The following is a 22,255-nucleotide window of genomic DNA, read 5'->3' as shown; positions in this document are numbered from 1 at the left end:
AGGGGCCAAAGAACCGCAAACAAGAACCTGGCTAGATACAGTCAAGAGGCATCCAAAGGGCTGCACCAGAGAGAGAGACCACAATGAACTGACCGACTTTACTAACCTTCTTCCCTTCGCGCTGCTCCTACATAACCGACGCATCTACACCAGATCTTGGTCTAGCCACCCTCAAACATACAGAGAACCATTACTATGCCGACATCGAGAGTGAACCACCCACATAGCCCAATACCTTCTAAAATGCAACACCACACCAAGATGCCTCTCACCCTCAGACCCTTTCCCCACTAACCCTCCCACCTCCCTTTTTTGCAGAGCCACGCGAGCACCTGGAGACTGCCCCTGGGTGGAAGCTGTGCGCGGTACAAATCCCTTTAACATAACATAATTCCAGTAATTATACTATAAGAAAACATGCCCACCGTGGCTCTGTGTCACACTCCTGTTGTCTTTGCCTTTAAAAATTTCATGTCACAACAAGAAAACATGTCCAAACTGGCTGCACAATGCAGGCGATCCTATGTGCCTAATAATGCTCATGTTTGGTTTACCCTTGATGCCCAGTGAAAGTCACATCACAGTAGGAAATGGCTTGACTGGCTGCCCTTAATGTCTCTCTAGGCACATAATAACACTTATCTTGCTTGCTTTGTCATAGAAACACAGTAAAACATGCCACCGCAAAGAATGGCTAGGCTGGGTGTCCCAACATGCCAGTGCAGCCACATAAAAGCACATATCCGGTACAGGCTGAGCCGAAAGACACGCTCGCAGACCGCGAGCAAGAAGAACCACTCGGGGAGACCTGAGGTGGCGGAGGACCCAGTGCGGATGCGAGACAGGGTGGCGGAAAGCAGATGCTGTCGGACGGAAGAGGAGCCAGTCAGGAAGGAGGTGCCTGCGATAATACAGGCCCACCAGGACTGGATTTGTGGAGCAGGGGCTCCCCTGCTGGCAAGCACCAGCAGGAAGATCGAGGCTAGACCAAGCTGCCCCCCGCGCCGGATAAGCAGTTTCTCATCGGAGAGATCAGGAGGATCTGGAAGGGTCATACCCATAGCCCACTGTTGAGAGCTGCGCAGTGGAGAAGAGCACCCGGAGCAGCCAAGAGGCTGGGAGAAGCCGCAGAGCGCAAGTCAAGAGGCAGGAAGGCGGTGACCCTGAGGGGCTCGACCCCGCTCCCTTGGGCGAGAACCATCACAGGTCAATGTACACCCTGGTCCAAGAAAAGGGTGCAAGCAGGCAGAGGCTGGCCATGGCATGCAGTGATCAACAGCTTTGAGCAGATTGACGGTGAGGAGTGGGGGAGCATGGCGGAAGGGCCCCTGTCCAAGCTTTGAAGAAGTCCAGGGGAGGCCCTGTGGTGTTATCAGCGGGGTGGCTAGAGGCCCATTTGAGGTACATTTTGGAGCTGCATATAGTGCCTCAGCCAGTGCACGCCCATCCAGAAACACAGCAAGGGAAACAAGCTTGCAAGAGGCGCTTCATGCCTAGAAGACAATGACCGGTGGGGCCCTTGCCTCCCCAGGCCAATCCTGAGGTCGACTATAGGGCTATAGAATCAGTGTGTATTTGTGGTGCCCAAAAAAGAATAAGGGAGAGGCCATTTGGATGGGCTCAGGGCAGAGTGATCCTGGCATGAGGGCCAGGAGGAGGGTCATTTGAAACCTGAGGACGACAAACAGTGGCTCACCTGCGCACAGTTAGAGGGGAGTTCTAATCACCCCGCACAGTCAAGGGCAGACCCACGAAGTGGCGGAGGTTCCTATGCCCTGAAAAAGTGACCTATGCCCTGAAAAAGTGGCCAGAAGAGGTCTGAAGGGGGCAACATGATATCAGGGAGAAGAGGAGGGGGCAGGGCCCCGCCATTAGACCGGTCAACGCACCATGTCCAAAAACAAGGGGAAGGACATGCAAGCTGCCCCCAAGTCTGAAGAAACCACAGGAGGGCAATCTGAAGCGACTCTGGTGCAGAAACAGCAAGGTACCAGCTTGGGAGATCAGGGGCAGGAGAGGATTTGGGGACGCTGGCAGGCTGCAAAAGATTAAGTGGTCACCCATGAGGTCCTTCGCCAATGCTTTCAGGATTTTGAGGACAAGATAGCGAACACCATTCAATCATAGCTGAGCACGATGCGAGCTGAAATGTCCCTATTGCTGCAAGAGGTGAAGGGGGACATAACGAAACTAGAGGAGCAGACCGATGCAGCGAAGAGCACCATACAAGAGGTCGCAGAGGACACAAGGAAGATTGACGAGCTGGCATAGCAATTAGCAAGGGTCATGCAGAACCTCGAGACCCAGCACGAAGACCTTGAAAACTGCTCGAGAAAAACTAACTTCAGAATAAAGGGCCTTGTCCGCAGTGGCGGACAAGGATCTATGCACAATGGCGCAGCAAGTGTTTGCGGACCTTCTGGAGGTGGAAGACTGGTCGGGATAGAGCTGGACTGCATACGCAGAGAGAGCCCAAACAGTGGAGAGTCAGGGGCCAGAGCCAGAGATGTAGTGGTGGCCTTACACAAGTACAGGCAGAAGGGCAGAAGGAGAAGGTGCTGGCAGCTGCCAGGGGGGCCAGATCAATCAGCTACAATGGCTAAGAGCTTCAGCTATTCCAAGACCTAGCCCAGACAACCCTGGTGAAGCGAAGGATGATGGGCCTAGTGGTGTACACCCTAATGCGATCAGACATATGCTATAAATGGACCTTTCCCTTTAGACTCCTGTTCGAATGGGAAGGGAAACAGCATCGGATAATTAGTATTCGAATAGCATTTTTGGGAGTCATGCCGGACAACATAGGGATGGCCATCCTGGAAATGGGCACGGTTCTGGAAAATCTACCCTCGAAAGCTCAAAGGAAGCAATACGTCATCCTGATAGTGGTGGCAACGCTTGTGGTGGCACACAAATGGAAACCAAAAGCTGCCCCCACAGAACACGAATGGGTTAATAAAATCTGGAACTTTGTGGCACTGGAGTGGGTGACCCATTTGATCCAAGGGGATCACCAATGTTTTCTCTCGGACTGGGACATTGTCCTGCATCACCTGCAGCGGGACTCGCGTGCGGCAGGGTGCCCGAGGAAAATTGGATTACTGGGACTGGTGTGAGTACTCGCTCCACTTGGGGAGGAAGCCTGAACAGGAAGCTGGGAGGAGATGTGGCTTAAGTTTCTAGGTGAGGCGAGGACTATGTGGGGGAGCCTTAAACAGTGCAAGGGCCTGTACACTGGCTGGCGAGGGAGCTGGCCACACACAGCAACTTGGGACCGGGAGCCATCTAAAGAGTTTATGGACTTGGGGGTGGGGAGAGAGCAAGAAGGGATGGGGAGGGTGGTTACATGTGTTCGTTAAAAAAAATGCATTGTTACTGTGCTGCTCTCAGCAGCCAAAATCAGCTCCCTGGCCCAACAACACGCACACACTTCCAATACATTTTATGTCCCCTGCATCTGTTGCAAAAAAGGCACTGGGAAATGTTTTTCCCCTCCTGTGCTTGGTTTCAATACTGGTTTAAATATACTACACCTCTTTTGAAAATCGAGATTTACTTGAAAATGCCCACAATGTGTTTCAAAGCGTAAGTGAAGAGAATGAGCATCCCATCAGTTGCACCAAACACATTTTGAATACCGTGGCACGATGGTTTATCCCTACTGATAATTTCTTTACGCTGTACGTTCATTTCAGAGAGTGTGGTTCGAGGGTTCACAGTGGAATTAGGCATGTGAAAGGACACATGGGAAGAAAAGGGTGCAAGGCGTTTTTACCATTTCTGCAGCCATTAACCCCAGATTTTCTGGTGTGCATGTAGCGCGTTATATACCATTAGGTCCAGAGCAGCTACTGTGACTGGAATCGTTAACTCCAGAGTACGTATTGTGCAGGTCATCATTCTCGCGGAGCAGGTATTGTGTCTGTGGTTATAAACCCCAAGGCTGGTATTCTGTCATATGTAACGGATTAGCAGGTACTGTATCAAACGTCATAAATTCCAGGGCAGGTACTGTGTATGGAATCTGTTTTCCAGATCTGATACTTGGTCTGTAATTATTTGCCCCAGTGCAGGTACTGTCAGATGTGCAGGCACGTACTGCATCAGAAGTCGTTAGCTCCAGAGCAGGTATTGTCTCTGCACTCATTTTCTTCAGCTAGGGAATGTGATGGGCCTTTACCATTAGCGCTAGAAAAGGTAGTGTCTGCTGATATTCATCAGGGTGTGGTTTCTGTGTCTTCAGCCATTAGACCTAGAACAGACACTGTGCCTGCAGTTATTATCCATAGAAGGGTCATTAGACCCGGAGAAATTACCGGATCGGCAGCCATTAGCTCTGGGGAATCATTACTTTCAGAGTAGGCACTGGAACTGCAGGCTACACTTCTGCAATGTTTAGCCAGCGCAGTTACATACACATGTATAGTCACTTACACCAGACCACGGTCTGTGTAGTGGCTGCACAACAGTTACTGCGTCTGCGAGCACGAGTCTGAACTATACCGTAAATGAGCTCCGGAGGAGCTACTGTGACTACTATACCAACAACAACAGACTGCCCTGTGTCATTTCAAAACCTGATGTTTAGAAAGTCACATACTTACATTTTTTTTTTATGTCAGCATGTGATGAGTACAATACAACGAATTACAGCGTCAGCTTCTTACTTCAACGTGCATTTACTTCAACGTGCATTTCCAGAGATTGCAAAGGGACTCCTCTTACCAATATAACAACAAAGGGGTGACAACGATCCAAGTTAACGGATGCTAAAAGAAATACATCTAAAATTCAATACAAGAGCTGATCTCATGCACTCACCTGATGCTGCCTGGAAACCAAAAAGGAGCGTTTGGTAAAGGGAGGCCTTATGTTGCTTTCATGATCAATTGAAACACACATTTAAAGTCCCTTTGAGACGATAGCATTTTGTTTGTTTAAAAGTTTGCCGACACTTTTTGTAATGCCTTTAGTACGTCATCACGTCTTTCACGTATTTCCCGAAATGACATTAGGTTGTCTTGACGGTTACACGTAGGACGTTTACGTGCTTAGGAAGGGAATCATTCAGGAAAGAGGACTCTGTGATGTGCACGCGCAGATTTTTATTTGTTGTGTAGTTACAAGGCGCTTATACACATGGGAAGTGTTTCGAAGCGCCAGGTATGTTTAGGTGCCGGTGGGTTTGTTTTTCCTATTTTAATTTTGGTTGAAGCAACAGCTGGTATTTGTGTGTCTTGGCTGGTAAGGGTTATCTCCATCCCCGGCTCCACCCCCAACCGAAGTGATTTATGGCCGTGGGGCGCACACCTTGGGAATTTTAGTGCAAATTCGGCTCCCAGCAAGTGCAAGTCTGATTTGTTTGCCTAAGCGTACTTCTTGATATTTTATTTGTATTGTTTCAGAGTGCGACAAGGCGAGGGAGGGGAACAAGGGACACCACAAACCACGAACTAACTAAGCCCACTGACATTGAGAACATGTAAATGAAGGGGAGAAGTGCATGGAAGGGGGGAACAAGTGGAAAGTGCGGTGCAAAGGAAAACGGATGAATATATAATAAAGGCAACAAACGGTGGTAGTGCAGCAAGCAAGTGTTGGGCTTAAGGCAGCAGACTGGGTATGTCTGATAAGTGCAGGAAAAAAGGGGTGGTGGGACTGTATGGTTACAAATGCAGACCCCAGTGAAAGGGATTACCCGAGGCAGTGCGGGTGGGTAGCAGGGTGAGCAGGTACCTGGGCCCGGAAATCAGAGGGTGGCCAGGGTACACGGGGCTGAGAGACAGAAGATCAGCAGGGGAGAGGAGGGGCGAAGGCAGAAGCAAAGAGGTACTTGGATGTTTACCATCTCCCCAATTAGCAGTGGCTTTTTGCTATGTTCACAGGCTTTCTACAAAACTGGACAGTGCATACATCTTTCTTCCCTTATCTGCACAACACGCCTTTCACTGTTTGTATAACAATGAACTTGCCCAGGTGGAAATTAAGCCTCCTATTTACCACAGTCGCATCATGCTTGCTTGCTTTTTTTCTGCACTGCTGCACAGGCTCACGCAGGCTTGGATGCCTCCTGGGCTGCTGGGGGGTAATATATATATGCCGCCACTGGAGCGGGGGACACGAGTGCAGCGGCAGCACGGGGCTCTGGATGAAGAGCGCGGCCTAAAACGGGGGGTGGGTGGGGTGTTCTGATTTGAACATTGCACAGATATGTGCCTAAATTCTCAGTGCTGATTGGCAGTGTATTGAGCTGTATCACAAGATGTCTCTTCTCTCTCTTCCTCCTCCCCAACCCCCCATTTCTGTCTGTATGGACAGTTCTTCCGTTTCGTTGTGTTGTATCACTGGCTAGATGCCTGCATGTTCATATATACTATGGACTTGTGGAGTCTAGTCATTTCACTGTTATTAGCTGGAACACAAGGGGGCATTCGCAGGTAATGAACAATGATTCCAGCTTTTTGTCAAAATATAAATTAATTTTATTGCAGGAAACTTGGCTTACTGTTGATCCTATTTGGGATGCCCATGATGTACTCACCATAGTGGCTCATCAAGGTCATAGTTGGCCGTCCCTCTGGTGGGTTATTGACCGCAATCCAAGCTTATAGTAACTCTAGTCTCTTTCCCTGGGCGTCTCCTAATGCCTTCATTCAAATGTCCAGATTGATATTGTTTTCAACATCATATGCCATTATTAACATCTATTGGAATCCGGTGGGGATCACGGACGAATGCTTCCTTACAGCCCTGAATGATATGCTGTCTCTAACCTTATTGGATGGTTCTGTTCACAAATTATTAATTGCGGGAGATTTTAATCTGGACTGCGTTCATTCCAACAGCAGAACCAATTCATCTCGCATAAAAAAATGGAAACAATTTGTCAACACCATGGTCTTAATAGGCTTAATGGAGCATTTTCTTCCAATATCCCTCCAGTTTCAACCTGGTCTAGGGGCTCTTCTGCATCTATTATTGATTATATGTACACAAATTTCATCTTATTTTCTGATGTGTTGGACTTTGAAATTGTGCACTCGGATTTGAGTGATCATAAGCAAGTAACTGCTGTTTTGCAATATTGTGGTAATTCCATTTTGCGCAGAGATAATATTGCTAAGTGTCAATTTAAGGTCAATAACGCGGGTAATAGACTCTGATGGACGGAGCAAGCCCTAGTCTCCCTTCATGGTTGTTTATCGGTGTCAAATTCCACTACTTCAAGTGTCTGCTACTCTGATATGCTTCATCTTTTTCAGCCTCTTGGGTCCAGTTCTCTATCTAAGCGCACATATTCTACTCCTTCTTTACATGTTTTTGAAGAAACTAGAGATCGCAAGCGCCTCTTTCATCAGCAGAAAAGAGCAGCATTGAAACTTCCCATTGACGCTCAGCATAAGTATCTCTATAATCTCAAAACTAAATACAAAAATTGGGTTAGAGCAAGGCGTGCCAAACTTTATCATCTTGATAGCCAACTTTTATTGGCTGCAGTTCAGAGCAAAAATATTGCTAGAGTGTGGTCCCATCTTAACCAAGCTACAACTGGATCGCAAGTTGTTACACAAGCCAATGAAGTCTCTGAATTTGCTTGGATTGCCTATTTTTCTGATTTATACAAAGTGCCTGATGGCAGTATCGCCCTAGCCTCCACTCATGCCCTGAATACCTTTCACCTAGACTTTGATGTAGATGACATTTTAATGTTCATCAAAAAAGCTAGTCGTTCAGGTGCCTGTGGTCCGGATGGCTTGTCTAACAACATGCTTAAAGCCCACCCGGAAGTGTGGGGGCGCATTTTGTTTTCTATCTTCACCTTCATCAGGAAATCACAAAAACTGCCCCCAACTTGGACCCATTCAATCGTCGTCCCCATTTATAAAAAGGGGAACAGGAAAGATCCGTGCAGCTACCGGCTGATAGCACTATTAGATGCCCCTGGGAAGATTTTCTCTCGACTGATTCTGAGAGACTTTCAAAAGTGGACGTCAGAAGTCCACCTTAATGATCCATTTCAATCAGGCTTTGTGGCAGGTTTAGGCACCACTCCCAACATAATCACTCTCAACATGCTTCCCTCTGATTATGCGGCCCGTAAACAGACCCTATACTTGGCTTTCGTTGACTTTAAGGTTGCTTTCGATTCAATTGATCGTAGCCTACTCTATCATAAATTGGTCAATCGGAAATGCCCACCATCCTTGGTATCCCTAATAGTACTTCTTCACTCTAACACCTTTATGCAAGTTCGCCTTAATTTAGGTGGGGACCTGACAGCAAAATTCCAGACGTTTAGAGGGTTGAAGCAGGGGTGCATTTTAGCCTCCTCAATCTTCAATTTTTTCATCCACGACTTGGGCCTTAATCTAAGCAAGATTTTAAGTGACCCTCCCAGTTTGGGCTTGCACAGAATTCCTTATCTGTTCTATGCTGATGATTTGATCCTCATTTCAAAAACTCCTTCTGGTCTCCAAAAATTATTGGACGGCCTAGAGTCAAATGTGGATCTAAATCATCTACAAATCAATACTTTCAAAACTCAAATAATGATTTGCAAAAGACATTTAGGCACCAAAATCAAACCCTTCAGTTGGCGTCTACACAATGTCTCTCTAGCTCAGGTACCCAGCTACAAATATTTGGGCACTATAGTGGCTGATACGCCTACAACTCTTGGGCTTGATTTAGCAACCACTGGCAAATTACGATCTTTAATCGCCCAAGCAAGCATTCTTATGGGCAAATTTGGCAAGTTCACTGTCAGACATGTATTAACATTCTATCTCCAGAAGGTGCTCCCGATTTTGACCTATGGATCGGAAGCTCTTTCCCCCCAGACCCATTGAGTGGTGGGATAAATTGGAATCATCCTTCTGGAAACAGGTTTTACATTTGCCCATGTGCACTCCTTTGCCTCTAGTTTGTTTTGAATTGGGATCTCTTCCCATGGCTTCCTTTGTCATCTGGAAGCACTGTGTTTTTTTTCGGAAGTGTCTCTTGTCTTTGAACCGTTTAGATATTCTGGGAAAAGTAGCAAGTCATCTACTTTTGCGAAATGAGACATTCTCGAGAAAATGGTGCGTGTTCGTTATGAATGCACTGTCCGACGCATCTGTGGATCTAGACTTGATTTTATCAAATGAAAATCGAGCCAAACAGAAAATGTATCATCTTGATTGGATTACTACCCAAAATAGATGTTTAACCTATAAGGACTTCGATCGCACTTTATTTGGCCATAAGCAACTCAGAGTAATGGCAGATTATTTGGCCAAATTTCCTTGTTCAAAGACTCGCCAGAAATGTTTTCGTTTAAATCTCTGGCCGACTCTTGATGTTCTGGCCAGAAGGAAGCAAATTGGAGAGGCTGAGAATTGGTGTCGATTTTGTAAGAATGTCAACCAAAAAGAAGCATTAGAACATTGTTTGGTGCATTGCCCAAATTTGGTCTCCATTCGGGCAAAATGTTTTGGGAAGTTCTTTGAAGAGCAAAATGTCAACATACAAAAAAACATGTGGCAATGCATTTTCTCATCCGTCTCATTGGGTGTTAAGATAGCAACTGTACAGTTTTTGGATGCAATTTTTTTATGATCTACATTTGTAAGTTTCTTTTAATTCTGTATTTCCTTTCTTGTTTTATTAATGCTGAATTTGAATGTTCCGATTTTTGCTTTCCACGTATCGCATTTGTATTCTTCTTTTATTTAACTGTAAAGAAGCGAAAAAAAAATCCACTTTTCTTGACACTTTGTATATTGAAAGGTTGATTTTATCAACCATAAAATAAAGAAAATAAAAATATATATATACTATGCTAGTATACAGTGAAAATGCAGACTCCTACATAGTCTTGCCAGGATAATAACCATTGAGTATTTCACCTTAAAACTAACCATACTTAAGGCAGATGTCTTCAATCTGGTAGCTCAGTTGGTTAAGCACTACCATGATATCTTCTATGTAAGATATGTAGATGAATGATTGCAATGCTAACAGGCTGGACTTCTCAACTATCCCAGACAAGGAATGGCAAGAGTACAATATAACAAGCGGATGCTCTCTTTCTCTCTATGGTTTTTTGTCTCTTTGACCGAGTATGAATCGCGTTTTCAGGTATGTGCTCTGCTCTTTCTGTAAACTGGGATGGAATGGCCTATAGGGAACTTTGGAGATTTTCCAGTAGGACTCTGCACTCTAGTGTGTGTGGGAGGATGTGCGCTGACTGCCAGTGTAGTGTGCAAATATTAGTACGGTCAATCACGTAGGTCTATTATATTTTTTCTATTGTAGTTTTTTGAATAGCAGGAACGGAAATTGGCTCCATCATCCCATCTAGGACAGCAAAGTCCCCAGCAGCAGTGGCGCCATCAAAAATCCTGACATCTGTAGTCAGACTTGCCTAAGGTAAGGATGCCTTTTTTAAAAACTGTATTTTGCTGTGGGTGAAGGTGGGGCAATTCTAAAGGTATAGTTGGGAGTGCCAATCGGGGATGTCAGAGGAATGTTGGGAGAGGATTTGCAGGAATGTGTGCCTCTCGTGAGTCTGGGAGAAGGATCTCGACGGAATAGTCTGTCACATAAATGTGGAATGTCTGACTCTATAGTTGCTGGGGCTGCACTCCCAGGGTGGGAACTCTGGAACATATGCTTGAGGAATGTGTGAAAGGGAGGTTTTTGGGGAAGCCTTTGCATTATTTTTAACAGGACTTTGGAAAATCTTTAGATTTTGATTGTGTAACCTTAGTTTTAGGAGATTATGAGATGCTGGACGACCTTTGCATGGCCCAGAAGAATGGCTGTTCAGAGTTTCGCTAATTGCAAAACAATTCTTTTTGGAGAGTGTGGAAATGTAAGGTGCCTCCGAAAGAGGGGGATTGGTTAGAAGAAATGTACAAACTTGCTCAAATGGAGAGGAGAATATCCAAGCTGCATTTAAAAAAGTGCAGCATTTGGGGTAGATTCTTGGAGCTATATTAGACTTTGGTGGGGGTTAATTTCTACAGTTGTAAAATGTATAAATTGTAAATATAAAATAAATCGGGTATTTCAAATCTATTTTTGTGGCTGTTCCCTTTTTCATATCCAGTTGCGTAGGGGGTGTGTGCGCGGGGGGGGGCGGTGCGCGGCACTGAAAGTTCACATGTGGGAGTTGAATTTACTGTGTACTCTAGCCTGGTTTCCAAGCGTTAAGTGCTGCTTACTAGCTGATGCCCAACACCCAAGAGCTGGTAGCCCCTGCTTATCTAATCTTAATTTTGAAGTCTCAGGTAAAACCATGTATCCTTGATTAACTGTTAGTTTTCATTGCAGCACCAGCATCACCCCAAGCTTCAGTGTATCAACTTAACCACCTGTGTCCCAGCAAATCCAGTGAAGCAGTCAGGTACAGATTTATTTCCCCTATGTACCATTGGTTGAGTAGAAGTACTGAAGGTTTATATCGCCCCTGTGCAGTGTGCATCCAGGTGTGGTTATCGCCACCAATCTGTGGCCTAGTCCAGGACCACACAAGTCTTCTGAGACTTGTATCATTGTGGTGGTTTTATTTTTTATTTTATTTCTTCATTTGCAAGAGTGTTTTTCCCCCAACATTTTCACATGGTTCGTTTTAAATCTTTGCATGTGGTGTTTGCCATTTTAACACTTTTTTGACGTCTTTTTAATTTTTGAAAACTTGAAATGGTAACGTAACATACACTAAAGTGGGTTTTGCAATGTTTTCACAGGTTCGGGCTCCTTTTTGAGATGGATCGTTTCCTAATGCCCAAAGGTGGAAACATCTCAAACGAAAAGCAGAGGGAGAGGTGGAAAATACAAAGAAATGCAAAAACACAGAAATATGATTATTTTTTTTTTATTATTATTTTTTTTTGGTCTTTGGGTTCACATGGATCGCAGTTGCTGGCGAAGGTAAGCCGCAGTGTGTGCTTTGTGGCGCTACATTAGCAAATGACAGTCAGAAGCCAAGGCGGCATTTGGAAACAAAACATGCCTAATTAGCAAAAAAAGACCAGAGATACTTTGCTATTTTTATGCCCTGCTGCTGCCATTAACAAAAAGACACTGTTAAAAATGTGACCTCAGTACCTTCAAATGCATTGGAAGCTTCTTACCACATTGCATACTATCTGGGCAAAAAAAAAGTGATTCAGCCACCAATTCTCTCTGTCAACTGGGTAATGCTTGGTGACGGTGCAGCAGAGAAATGCATAGTATCCCTATGTCTGACGACACAATTTTCTGCTGCATCACTGACCTGTCATTTGATATCAGTACAGAGTTGATATTGCACTTGAAACAGTCAGTTTGCCCTAAAGTTTGTTGAGGCCATTGACATTTCAAAAGAAGTTTGTTTGATTGCTTATGTGAGTTACTGTCGTGGAAAAGAAATAGTGGAGGATTTCTTATTTTGTTAAGTAATTGAGTGCAGAGCAACTGCATCTGAACTCTTTTGACATTGTTACCAACTTCTTAAGTTCCCACTGACCAAACTGGGAGGCGTGTGTTGGTATTTACACGGATGGTGCTCCTCCAATGTGTGGTGCTAGAGCTGGGTTAAAAGCAAAAGTGTTGGCAGTAGCTCCACATATATTGTGGACACACTGCATGATACACCAGGAAGCTTTGCCTGTGCACAAAATGGGGAATTAACTCAGAGGTGCTGACTTCTGTTGTAAAGATTGTACATTTGTATTAAAATGTACCCCACAAGAGCCTGTTTGTTTGCCACGTTATGTGCAGAAATGGGAGCTGAACATGATGCTTTGTTGTGTCACACACAAGTCAGATGGCTATATAGGGGAAAGCTTTTAAATCTCATTTAAAACCCTGCTCCAGCTTTTCCACTTCAGCCAGCCTCCCTTAGACATGCGCCTTTGGTCATTTTCGACTCCACACTCTCCTTCTCCTCTCACATTTCGGTTATCTCTAAAAAGTCTATCGGCTACACATCCTCAGATACCCTACCTTTCATCTTCTTTCCCCCAGCGGCTCACTATCTCCAGAGCCTTGGTTCTCTCTAGGCTGCACTACTGCAACAAGCTCTTCCTCAACCTCCCTGCTTCTGCAATGCCCCTCTGCAATTCATCTAGAACAGAACTGCAAGACTTATCCTTGGCCTAAGTCCAGGGGCCACATCTCTGGTGCTGAAGTCCCTTCACTGGCTCACCGTGGCTGCAAGGATCAAGTTCAAGACCCTCTGCATTGTCCACAAGGCTTTCTGGGGTCTGGGACCTACCTACCTGCAACAATGCCTCCCTAAATACTGTCCCTCACGAGCCCCTGCGCTCGTCTACCTCCAACCTTCTGCGAGTGAGCCGGTTCTCCAAGCAGAGATTTGGGGGGAGATCCTTATCTTCAGTAGGTGCCACCCTCTGGAACAGCCTCACTGCTGCCCTCCGTCTTGAGCCTGATCTTCTTAAGTTCCGGAAACTCCTCAAGACCTTCCTCTTCTCCTCTTCCTTCTCTCTCCCTTTGCCCTATTAACCTAGCTTGCTGTTCTTGCCCACTCTCCCTCCTCTTCCCTACAGCCTGCTGACTGGCGGCCTGGTGTACCTCAGAGTCTCACAGGACCCCGGCACCGCCGCCAGTTCTTTCTGGAACTTACCTCAGGGCCCTACACCCCACCCTTACAGAAATGACCCTAGGGAGTTGCTCTCTCTGCACTTACCCCATTCTGCACCAACTGGGTGCATGTGGACCTCCCTGTGACCCTCTTTGCACTTGCACGATCCAAGTGCACGGTGCCTGAAGACCGTCTGTCTGTTCGCCCCTATCCTCACCCTAAATGCACTTGGTAAAAACAGAAGAATCGCAGTCAGGCCTATTTGCTGTCTCAGCTGTTAAATGTATTGTATGCACTTACTCTGCCGGTGCAGACTATTATTGTCTCAGAATTTCAAGGGCTCTGAGCGACCGTTGTTTTTCCCCACTGTTCCCACCCTCCTTGAGCGCTTTGAAACACATGCATGCGTATAGGCACTTTATATATATGTACATTACCATTTATGTACTCTGGAATGAAGTGAGACACTTTCTCTCTTTAGACCGGACGAAAGAGCCTCTGTGATGCACGCTGGCTAGTACTGTTCGTTTACCATGGCGACATCTGTGAAGCAACATTTTCGAAAACTCTCCCTACAAGGTACAGAAACCACAAATATCAGCATTCAAGAAGAAGCTGGAGCTTTGGAGGAGGAGGGTTGATGGCAGCATTATCAATGCATTTCCATTATTAGCAGATGCCTTTGAGGAGACGGAGTATGATCTTTCATGTGTTGCTGAACTAATAGAAAACCATCTCGGAACCTGTCTCAAAGTACTTTCCAGAGGACAGTTGAATGACTGGGTGGGTCAGCCTTTCCTAGCAGACGTAGGGGCCCACCTCCAGGAGGAACTAATAGAGCTTCAAACTGACCGCCTACTAGAGAGCCAATTCAAAAAATGGTGTTTGGCAAAATGTATCTGCAGAGTTTCCAACTTTATCCAAATGTGCAGTCAATGTACTGTTGCCTTTCAGCACCTCTTACCATTGCGAGATTTGATTCTTAGCACTTGCAGCCCCTAAGACTAATATCGGTCAAAGCTGGAAGTGGGAGAAATAGTGACAGGCTGACTGCTGAAAGACAGGCCCATCCATCACACTAGTTCTCCAATATGCCGCTGTCCAACTTGCAAGTGACTGCATTGATAGTAATCTCGACGTTGTTGTACTTAAACACATTGTTACATCAGTTGCATGTCAAATGTTACTGTAGGACAGCAATATTGGCTGCTTTCTTTTGTGGGAAATAAATATCCAACCCTAATTTTAGTCAAGTCCTCTGTATTGTAGCAAATAAAATCTGAATGCTGTGTTTACAAATATTTGTCCTCTAATTTGAGTTATTGCAGACAATGAATTTGAATGAATGTAGTGTTTGGCACCCACACCTTCATTTGAGGCACCATTCTACACCAGCACGCGATAACCGTTAGCAAGTGATTTTTTTTTGTGCATGTGTATAGGGGGCCCAGGCCAGGTACATTTGTTTTAGGGAGGTTTGGGGTCAAAACAAAGTTTGAAGACCACTGCTCTAGAGTGACTATCTTGTTATAAAGAACATGTTTTTATTTTTAAAAAGGAGAAAATCCTAGTTAAAACACAAAATGCCACTCTCTAAGTGGCATTCATTAATTATCTGGCAACTGAAAGAGATTTGCATTAAAGGAGAGCTTTGAGCCCTCTTCCCTCCTTCTCCATTTCATTCAAGCTGGGGAAGATTGTTTACAGTTTACAGTATATGCATGAGTTTGAGATTTGTGTAATGTGAAAAGTGTTACAGGACAGGTACTCTGTTGTTAGGTTCAAGGTCAAAGTACCCCTAAAGGGGTTTCTGTAAACCTGCCCCCATGTCTGGCAGTCAAAGACTGTAATTTTGTATTGTAATGCTTTTGAATACTACTTGTGAGGCAGAGCTGTTGTGTTGCTTTTACACCATTTATTTTAAAGAACATATAGAGAGCTTGTTTACCCCAGTTCACAATAGGGTGAAGTTGTGCCAGCCTTTGGGCATGTGGGACAGTATTCTAATTCCCTCCATGACTCGTGCTCTCCTCCATCTGCGTTTAGTTTATTTTCAACACTCGGACAGATTACTGCATGTTCTAGTTCTACTTGTGTCCCAATATCTATATAGGTTGATGGGGTTCCCAGAGGGTTTTTATTGCCCCTTCAATGCATTTGCTTTTTCTAACCATTGCACCTCAGCAGTTTATTGCCTGTAAACTTTATAACTTATTTATTGAATGCATGCCACGGCTAGTTGTGGCCACTGTTATTAATTTGAAAAGATCTTGTTTGATCATTGTTTACCATGATATGGGGTGAATGCTTTTTATGATGGTGATGATGATGGTTGTTGTCTCGAAAGATGGGACCAGTTCATTCTCGTTCGATGTTGTGGCGCTTGAAGCTTTTTTTTCTCCTTTTTCAGATTTTGCAGCTGCCTTGTTTAACAAAGGACTGGCGCAGTAGCTGGAGTTTTCTGTCATGGGTTTGAAAGGGTGCTGTTAATTGCTTTGCTATTTGAAAGTGGAGGTCACTTTATTCCCTTAAAGCAGTGGTCTTCAAACCTTCTCTGAGCCCCCCCCGCCCAAGTAAAAATATAGTCTCTGCCCCCCACCCACTGACACAAATGCTTATAATTAGTTTCCACAGAGTAGGAGCCAAGGTTGAGGAGGACCCTCCAATCCTGGCTGAATAGGAGGCTCGAACCACTAGTAAGAGAGCAGTTCTTGACCTTAGGGTGCATGATGGCTGGTAGGGTGAAATCTTCTCTTGTAGGTATGCTTGGCCGGACTTGTGTACTGCTTGGTGGGTAATGCATAGGGTTTTGAAAGTGGCCCTTAGCCCAACAGGGAGCCAGTGAAGGGTGCAGAGAGTGGGGGAAATGTGATTGCTGTGTCCCAGAGAAAGGAGGAGTCTGACAGCAGCGTGTTGGGCTCTTTGGAGGTTACGTTGGTATGCTGGTGCACCCAGGTATAGGGAGTTGGCATAGTGCAGTCTTGACATAACCATGGACATAATAGTCGTATGTTTGTTGGGGTAGGTGAGGTAAAATGTGTCTTAGGGGTTTGAGGTGGTAGTGACAGGATTTTGATACATTATTGATCTGATGGGAGAGGGTTAAGCCTGAGTCCATAGTGCAGCCAGGGTTTTTGACTATTATGGGGGGGGGAACAGCCCAAGGGAAGAATTCGACCTGCATGGATCTTCCCTGTCGGAACTGGATCAGCACAGCTTCACCAGTGCTTCTGCGGTCCTGCTGGCATCTCTGCCCGTCCTCTTCGTCAGATGTCTTGTTCTAGTGGTCGACTGCATGTAGTCCCAAAAGTCTTGCCTTTTATGCGGAATCCTACCATTCACAGACCTAGGGCTGTCCATCACCTCATTCAGAACTAGTTTGTCAGGCACACCTAGAGAGAGAGGACAGCTAAGTTTTGGGATCCTCCCTCACTTCCTGCCTTTCCATACACACTGGAGCCTGCGTGGGCTTCCGGGCTGAAGCCTGCCAAAGGCAAAACTCACAAAGCACTCAAACCTGATGTAAAAGCCCAGAAGCATTGCACAAGCAAGAAATGGTGAAAAAAAGGACACAAGGGGCCATTTTGGAAAACAGTCACCCATTGGTGCTGGCCTGCAGCTGAGAAATCGGACTGATAGTACCCTGCAGAAAATGCAGTAAAAAATAACCACTGCCACCAGCCATTCAAGTTCCAGTAACAAAAAGTTACATGAGAAATGGGATTAGGGCTTATAATGTAAGTAAAATAAAAGCGATCTGGCTATTCCTGGGAATGGTAGTTAATCCAAGAAAAGGTATTTAACAGTATGCACATTTCTCAGTGGCACTGCACAGAGGGTGCTGTGTGTCACTATGCAAAAAGCAGATGCCTATGGAGTTTACTAGACTCCATTACACAGTTAAAATCCAAGTCGGAGAAAAACACATGAGCGAGTGGCAAAAAGCTACACTAAGGAGGTTAAAAATCCAAAAGATGTCAGATGTCAGCAAAAGGGCTGAGGGTCTATAAGGTTAAAGGGAATTAGCACAGAACGCAAAATTCTCCCCAATACTCCCCCCCAGGGCATCCTTTGGGGCCACCAGTCTGATGACCACTGCCTTAAGGCACCCTAGCTGTTCAGCATACAGAGGCCTCCTTTTTCGTGGGTGGGGCGATTACATCCCTTCCCCTTTCTAGTTCCGCACAATGACTGTTACTGATCAGTTTGATTGCTTCCAAACCATCGCCAACTAGGGAATAAATGCTCCTACTGACTGCCCCTCTGTGGCTTTAATGCTGTTTTTGTTCCAATGCCCCCACAATTTTCCACATGAATAGGTCCATGCCTTCCTCAGATAGAGGGTCTGGTGCGCCCAAGTAATATCAGGCCGTGGTGCATGTGTGAGCAACCATGCCTCTGCAAAATTTACCCATGGCTTGGTTTACTTTTTTGCTGTTTTTTTTTTCCCCACTGTTCCTGAGCGTTGCACTAATTCAGCTGTTGTGCATAATTGAAGGCACAGTAGCGATGCTTATGGGGGTGGCTTCTGTTGACCCTTCTGGAGGATCGTGCCTGGCTCATATTAGCAAAGGCGTAAGATGTCATTTTTTTGTTCATGGGTTCTGTCCCTGCATACCCTCCTAATTCCGGTCCCTATAATTTCTTGTACATGTTGCTGTCTGCAAGGTGAGACTTTCCAAGGTTGATATTTACATTAAAGTAATTGAAACGGTGCTTGCAGCATTTTAGGTACAGGAACACTGCAGTTATGTATGTATACCTCTCCAGAACACCCACATCTTAGTGAACAGATAGAACTAGTTGAAGCCACAATGGGTGAAGTATTGTAGGAAGTTCCAAAGCACAAATGGGGACACATCAGGCAGCAACATCCATAACAAGCCTGCTATAAATTAATGGTTTTCGGTACAGACAAGTTTCACATATATACTTTTTTTCTTCTTCTTTTAGGCAACAATTCAAATCATGGCACTGCTTTTTTGATTCTGACAATTCTCTGTGTATTTGAAAAGGATGGGGAAATTGAGCCTTTTGCAATTAAGTTAATTGGCTGATAGACTGTCTTGATGGTAGTAGAAGAGAAATAAGGTAAGAAAATGTTTTCAAAGCCGTAGTGCTTTTTCAGTCGGCAGGTAAGCAATGTATTTTCTTTTGTTGATCCATCTATTTGATGTTTGGCGGAGGAGGGTACATCTGACGTCCCTGCATGGAGGCATTCCCCTTTTTCACACATACAGATTAGTGCTGCACACGGCCCATCACTTTTTACAGCATCTTTCTATCCTTCAGAGTAACTCTCTGAAGTATAGCTGATCTACATGATTTCTCTTATGTTATTGGGCATTTGTAGAGCACCTTTTACCATTGGTATGATCTCAAAGTGCTATGGGTTGAATGCCCTCTTCGACTGTAGTGCAGGTCAGAGTATGTGTTCAGCTAGACCAAGTTGTGGGTAGCTGCATGGGGAGGGAGGGAAAGTGCCGAGGAGCGCAAGACTAAGCAAAAATGAAACCAAGGGGGTGGATGGGATTGTGCTTTAGGGGATTCATTTACCCCAGTGTACAGCTCAAGCAAAAAGTCTGTTGTATTGATGGTCTCATTTAGAGGTTTTAACTTGCCTTTTTCATACCTGCAGCCAAGAAACAGTGCATTAAGACACCGAAAACATTGGACGAAATAATTAAAACCTATTGTAATGCAGAGGGACTAATTCACGCTTTAAAAAGAAAGGTGGAGGAGGAAAAGCCGCTACTAGTGGCATATGGGAAGCGCTGGAAAACCTAAGCCTTGCGTGAACTACAAGAAGAAGATTCACTGAAAACGAGAATTATATTGTAAAAGCTGATGGTTGGAAACCGACTATTCCCAAACATGGTAATGGCTGTTCACAATTATGGTCACAAAAGCTGGAAAACCTAAGCCTTTTGGGCAGGGGTGGCTAGAGTTATTCATGCCTTCTACCTTCCTGCCTCAGAACCCGCCTCTGTTACTTGGACAATTGAAAGACACAGCAGTAAATCGGCAGATGTCTCTCTGTAATGTTACAGTTCCCAAAGATGTAGCTGTGCAACAACTACAAAATATGGGACTATCAAGTAATAGTCAATTGTCTGCTACAAACGATTTGTCGGCCATATTTAATTTGACACACTGTCTTCACAACAGTGTGTTCTTGTTACAGTCATTCCTGTTTTAGACAATGAAGTGACCCATGTTACCACACACCTGCTCAATCATTCAGCCCCACAACTGAGTTTGGTTGTTATGTCAGCCCCTGCTACTAATTGACAACGTAATTGTAGGACACATGCTGGTGTATGAAATTGAATATGGAACTGCTCGTGTGTAGAACTATATAGTTGATCTGGTAGGTTGGTCCCAACTTGTAAATGGTACATGTGCTATTGGTTATTGTCTATGATTACTGGTGGGGTCAGCAAGTGTTTTCTTGGTTGTGGTGAATGGTCGAACTAATTGTTAGCAGCTCAAAGTGATATTGGGTGAAGTGACTGCAGTCATGCATGTAGACCTTTTACAGATTCCGTTGGGGTTGGGGGGTCGGGGGGGGGTCTCAAAACCCTTCTTCCTAAATCTTTTGGAATCATCATGAAATAACACCTGAAGAAGGTGTCTGCAATAATAATTCACAATTCCAAACCCATCCTTAAGTTGTCATGAACCATCCTGGAGTAATCCCCACCCATCCTGAAGTTGTCATGGGGTCATCCTGGAATAATACAAGATCATCACTGGGAGTAATCAGAACTCATCCTGGAGTAGTTTCTGCGATGTCATCCCTTCTCCATCTCTTCTAAATAATTTGGCCTATAAACATACTTCAGGGTGGTTTTGCATGATCTCTCTGAACTAGCCATGGATGACTCTAGGATGGAGTCACTGGATGACTCCAGAATGATTCCAGGAATATCTTCCTTTTTGACTTGGGTGGTGCTTGGTACAAGTCACAATACCATAGATGTAAGGACGGGTGGTGCTTGGCACAGTGTAGCCCCAGACATTTTTCATAGGGGTGGCCTAATGAGGTCACTGGAAATCTTGGGGTGGCACGTTTCATTCATATGCAGGTGGAGGGGGGTCATCAGTGTTTTTATAAGGGTTACTGTGCCACCATTGACCAGCCCTTGGTGGCGCCTCTGGCTTGGCATGTGAGTAAACTGATTCTTTGGTGGGTTACACCGGCCTAAAGCATGAGAGTTGAGAGGTATGCCAGAGTGTGGGGTGCAGCGGGTCACCACAACATTGATCTTATATTTTTCTTCCAACCTGGCAACAGTGTCCACCACCTGTCAGGAAGACAAAGATTATGACTGTCATTATATGACTGGTATATTTTCAAAATTAATATGACTTTCAACCTCCTGAAGTTATGACTGTTAATCCGTGACAACTGAGCCAATCATGGATTTTCATTTTGCATGCTGGAACTTGTAGGCTAAAACTTATAATGAATAAAAAAACAAATCAACAATCCTAGTATTTACAAAGTGAAAAACCAGGCCTGACTCACAGTTTCACATGTAACATTGGGCAGCTACAGGCTTTTAAAGTAAGACACGTCTTCTTTTCGTCAGGAGCGGGTAGGTTTCTGGTTTAATGAAATGGTCAAAACCAGTCCAAGATGATGGCTCGGTTTGCTCTATACCTTCTTTGTCTCCATGGTTCAAGTTTCACAGAAATGTCTATCGTACTTGCCTATCATTGTTGACACTTCTGGTTGGTGTCAGCTGAGCACTGCAACCGCCTGCCCTCACTGGGCCGGTGTTGCACTACCTACTATTTTCCTCTGAGGAATACAACATTGTGAAAAGGATAACTGATTCTGCTAGTTTTTCTGCTAGATCAGCGGCCACTTCCAGGGGCTTCCTGAACCGTCTGACTTAACCACGTCCCTCCCTGTGCTCTTTCGCCATACTTCCAACTCCTTATTAAAGGTGGAGGACTGTCACCCTGTAACGGACACAAGAATTGGGCGACGACTCTATTTACGCAGTGACGCAGCAGACTGCAGGATTCCTAGGAGGTATAGTTTAGTGAGTGTATCCCGTTAGAGATAAAAACATGTCCTTCACAGAAGGAATTAAGTAATGATCACAGATAGTACTTCCGATCACCGCCTGACAGTGTAATTTTGGCTAGGCACTACACACGTTCTGGAGAAAGCATCACATTTAATTCTGGACATAAATAGTGCACCAGCCAAAAGTATATTTAGTGGCATAAAATTACGCACATATATTATGTGGTTTGTTAATGCATAATTACCGAAAAGCTCAAGAACCTTTTAGAATGATAAAAGATTACATGTTATGGCTCAAATTGTCAAGAAATGCAATGGAGGCTGGTGATTTTTGGTTTTGGTGAATGTTTGTGGTGCTTGTGCCACAAAACCGCTGAAACCATTTTTGCTGTTCTCCCTAGCCTAGGCAGTTTTGGCTATTTTTGGGCTGCTTTTGACGGCAGGTCTCTTTTTCTGTTCACCCGAGGCTGCCTTTCTACATCCATCCACCCAATGACCACTCTCTGTATGCCTATCCTCACATTAAACTGTTATTTTTCGGGAATGTATTTCTAGACACTGTGCAATGTTTAGGGCACAACCTTAATGTGGATATTGCAATTTTGGTGAAATGGTGTCCCTGCTCCCTGGATCTCCCACTCTCC

General features: G+C 44.9%; 1 protein-coding gene and 1 long non-coding RNA gene across 7 annotated transcripts in view; one reads left to right on the top strand and one right to left on the bottom strand.

The window, feature by feature from the left end:
• Nucleotides 1-4,947, bottom strand: part of C10H2orf42 (chromosome 10 C2orf42 homolog) — a 324,716-nt gene extending 319,769 nt beyond the window's left edge. For all 3 annotated transcript variants that reach the window (XM_069618917.1, XM_069618918.1, XM_069618916.1), the window contains exon 1: nt 4,822-4,947. The gene's annotated coding sequence lies outside the window, so the exon portion shown is untranslated. The remainder of the gene's footprint in view (nt 1-4,821) is intronic.
• Nucleotides 4,948-5,026: 79 nt separating this feature from the next.
• Nucleotides 5,027-22,255, top strand: part of LOC138492006 (uncharacterized) — a 1,139,453-nt gene continuing 1,122,224 nt past the window's right edge. The window contains exons 1-6 of one of the 4 annotated variants that reach the window (XR_011276127.1): nt 5,027-5,163; nt 10,297-10,410; nt 11,317-11,389; nt 11,733-11,916; nt 18,524-18,661; nt 19,209-22,135. This is a non-coding gene — a long non-coding RNA (uncharacterized lncRNA). Of the gene's footprint in view, nt 5,164-10,296; nt 10,411-11,316; nt 11,390-11,732; nt 11,917-14,051; nt 14,870-18,523; nt 22,138-22,255 lie in introns of those variants that run through there. The other 3 variants (XR_011276126.1, XR_011276125.1, XR_011276128.1) reach the window with 3 other exon arrangements.

Source organism: Ambystoma mexicanum, chromosome 10 (assembly GCF_040938575.1).
Source record: "Ambystoma mexicanum isolate Mex_15411 chromosome 10, UKY_AmexF1_1, whole genome shotgun sequence".
Taxonomy (NCBI): Eukaryota; Metazoa; Chordata; class Amphibia; order Caudata; family Ambystomatidae; genus Ambystoma; species Ambystoma mexicanum.
Note: the sequence above shows the minus strand (reverse complement) of the source record. Positions and strands in the feature narration are given on the sequence as shown.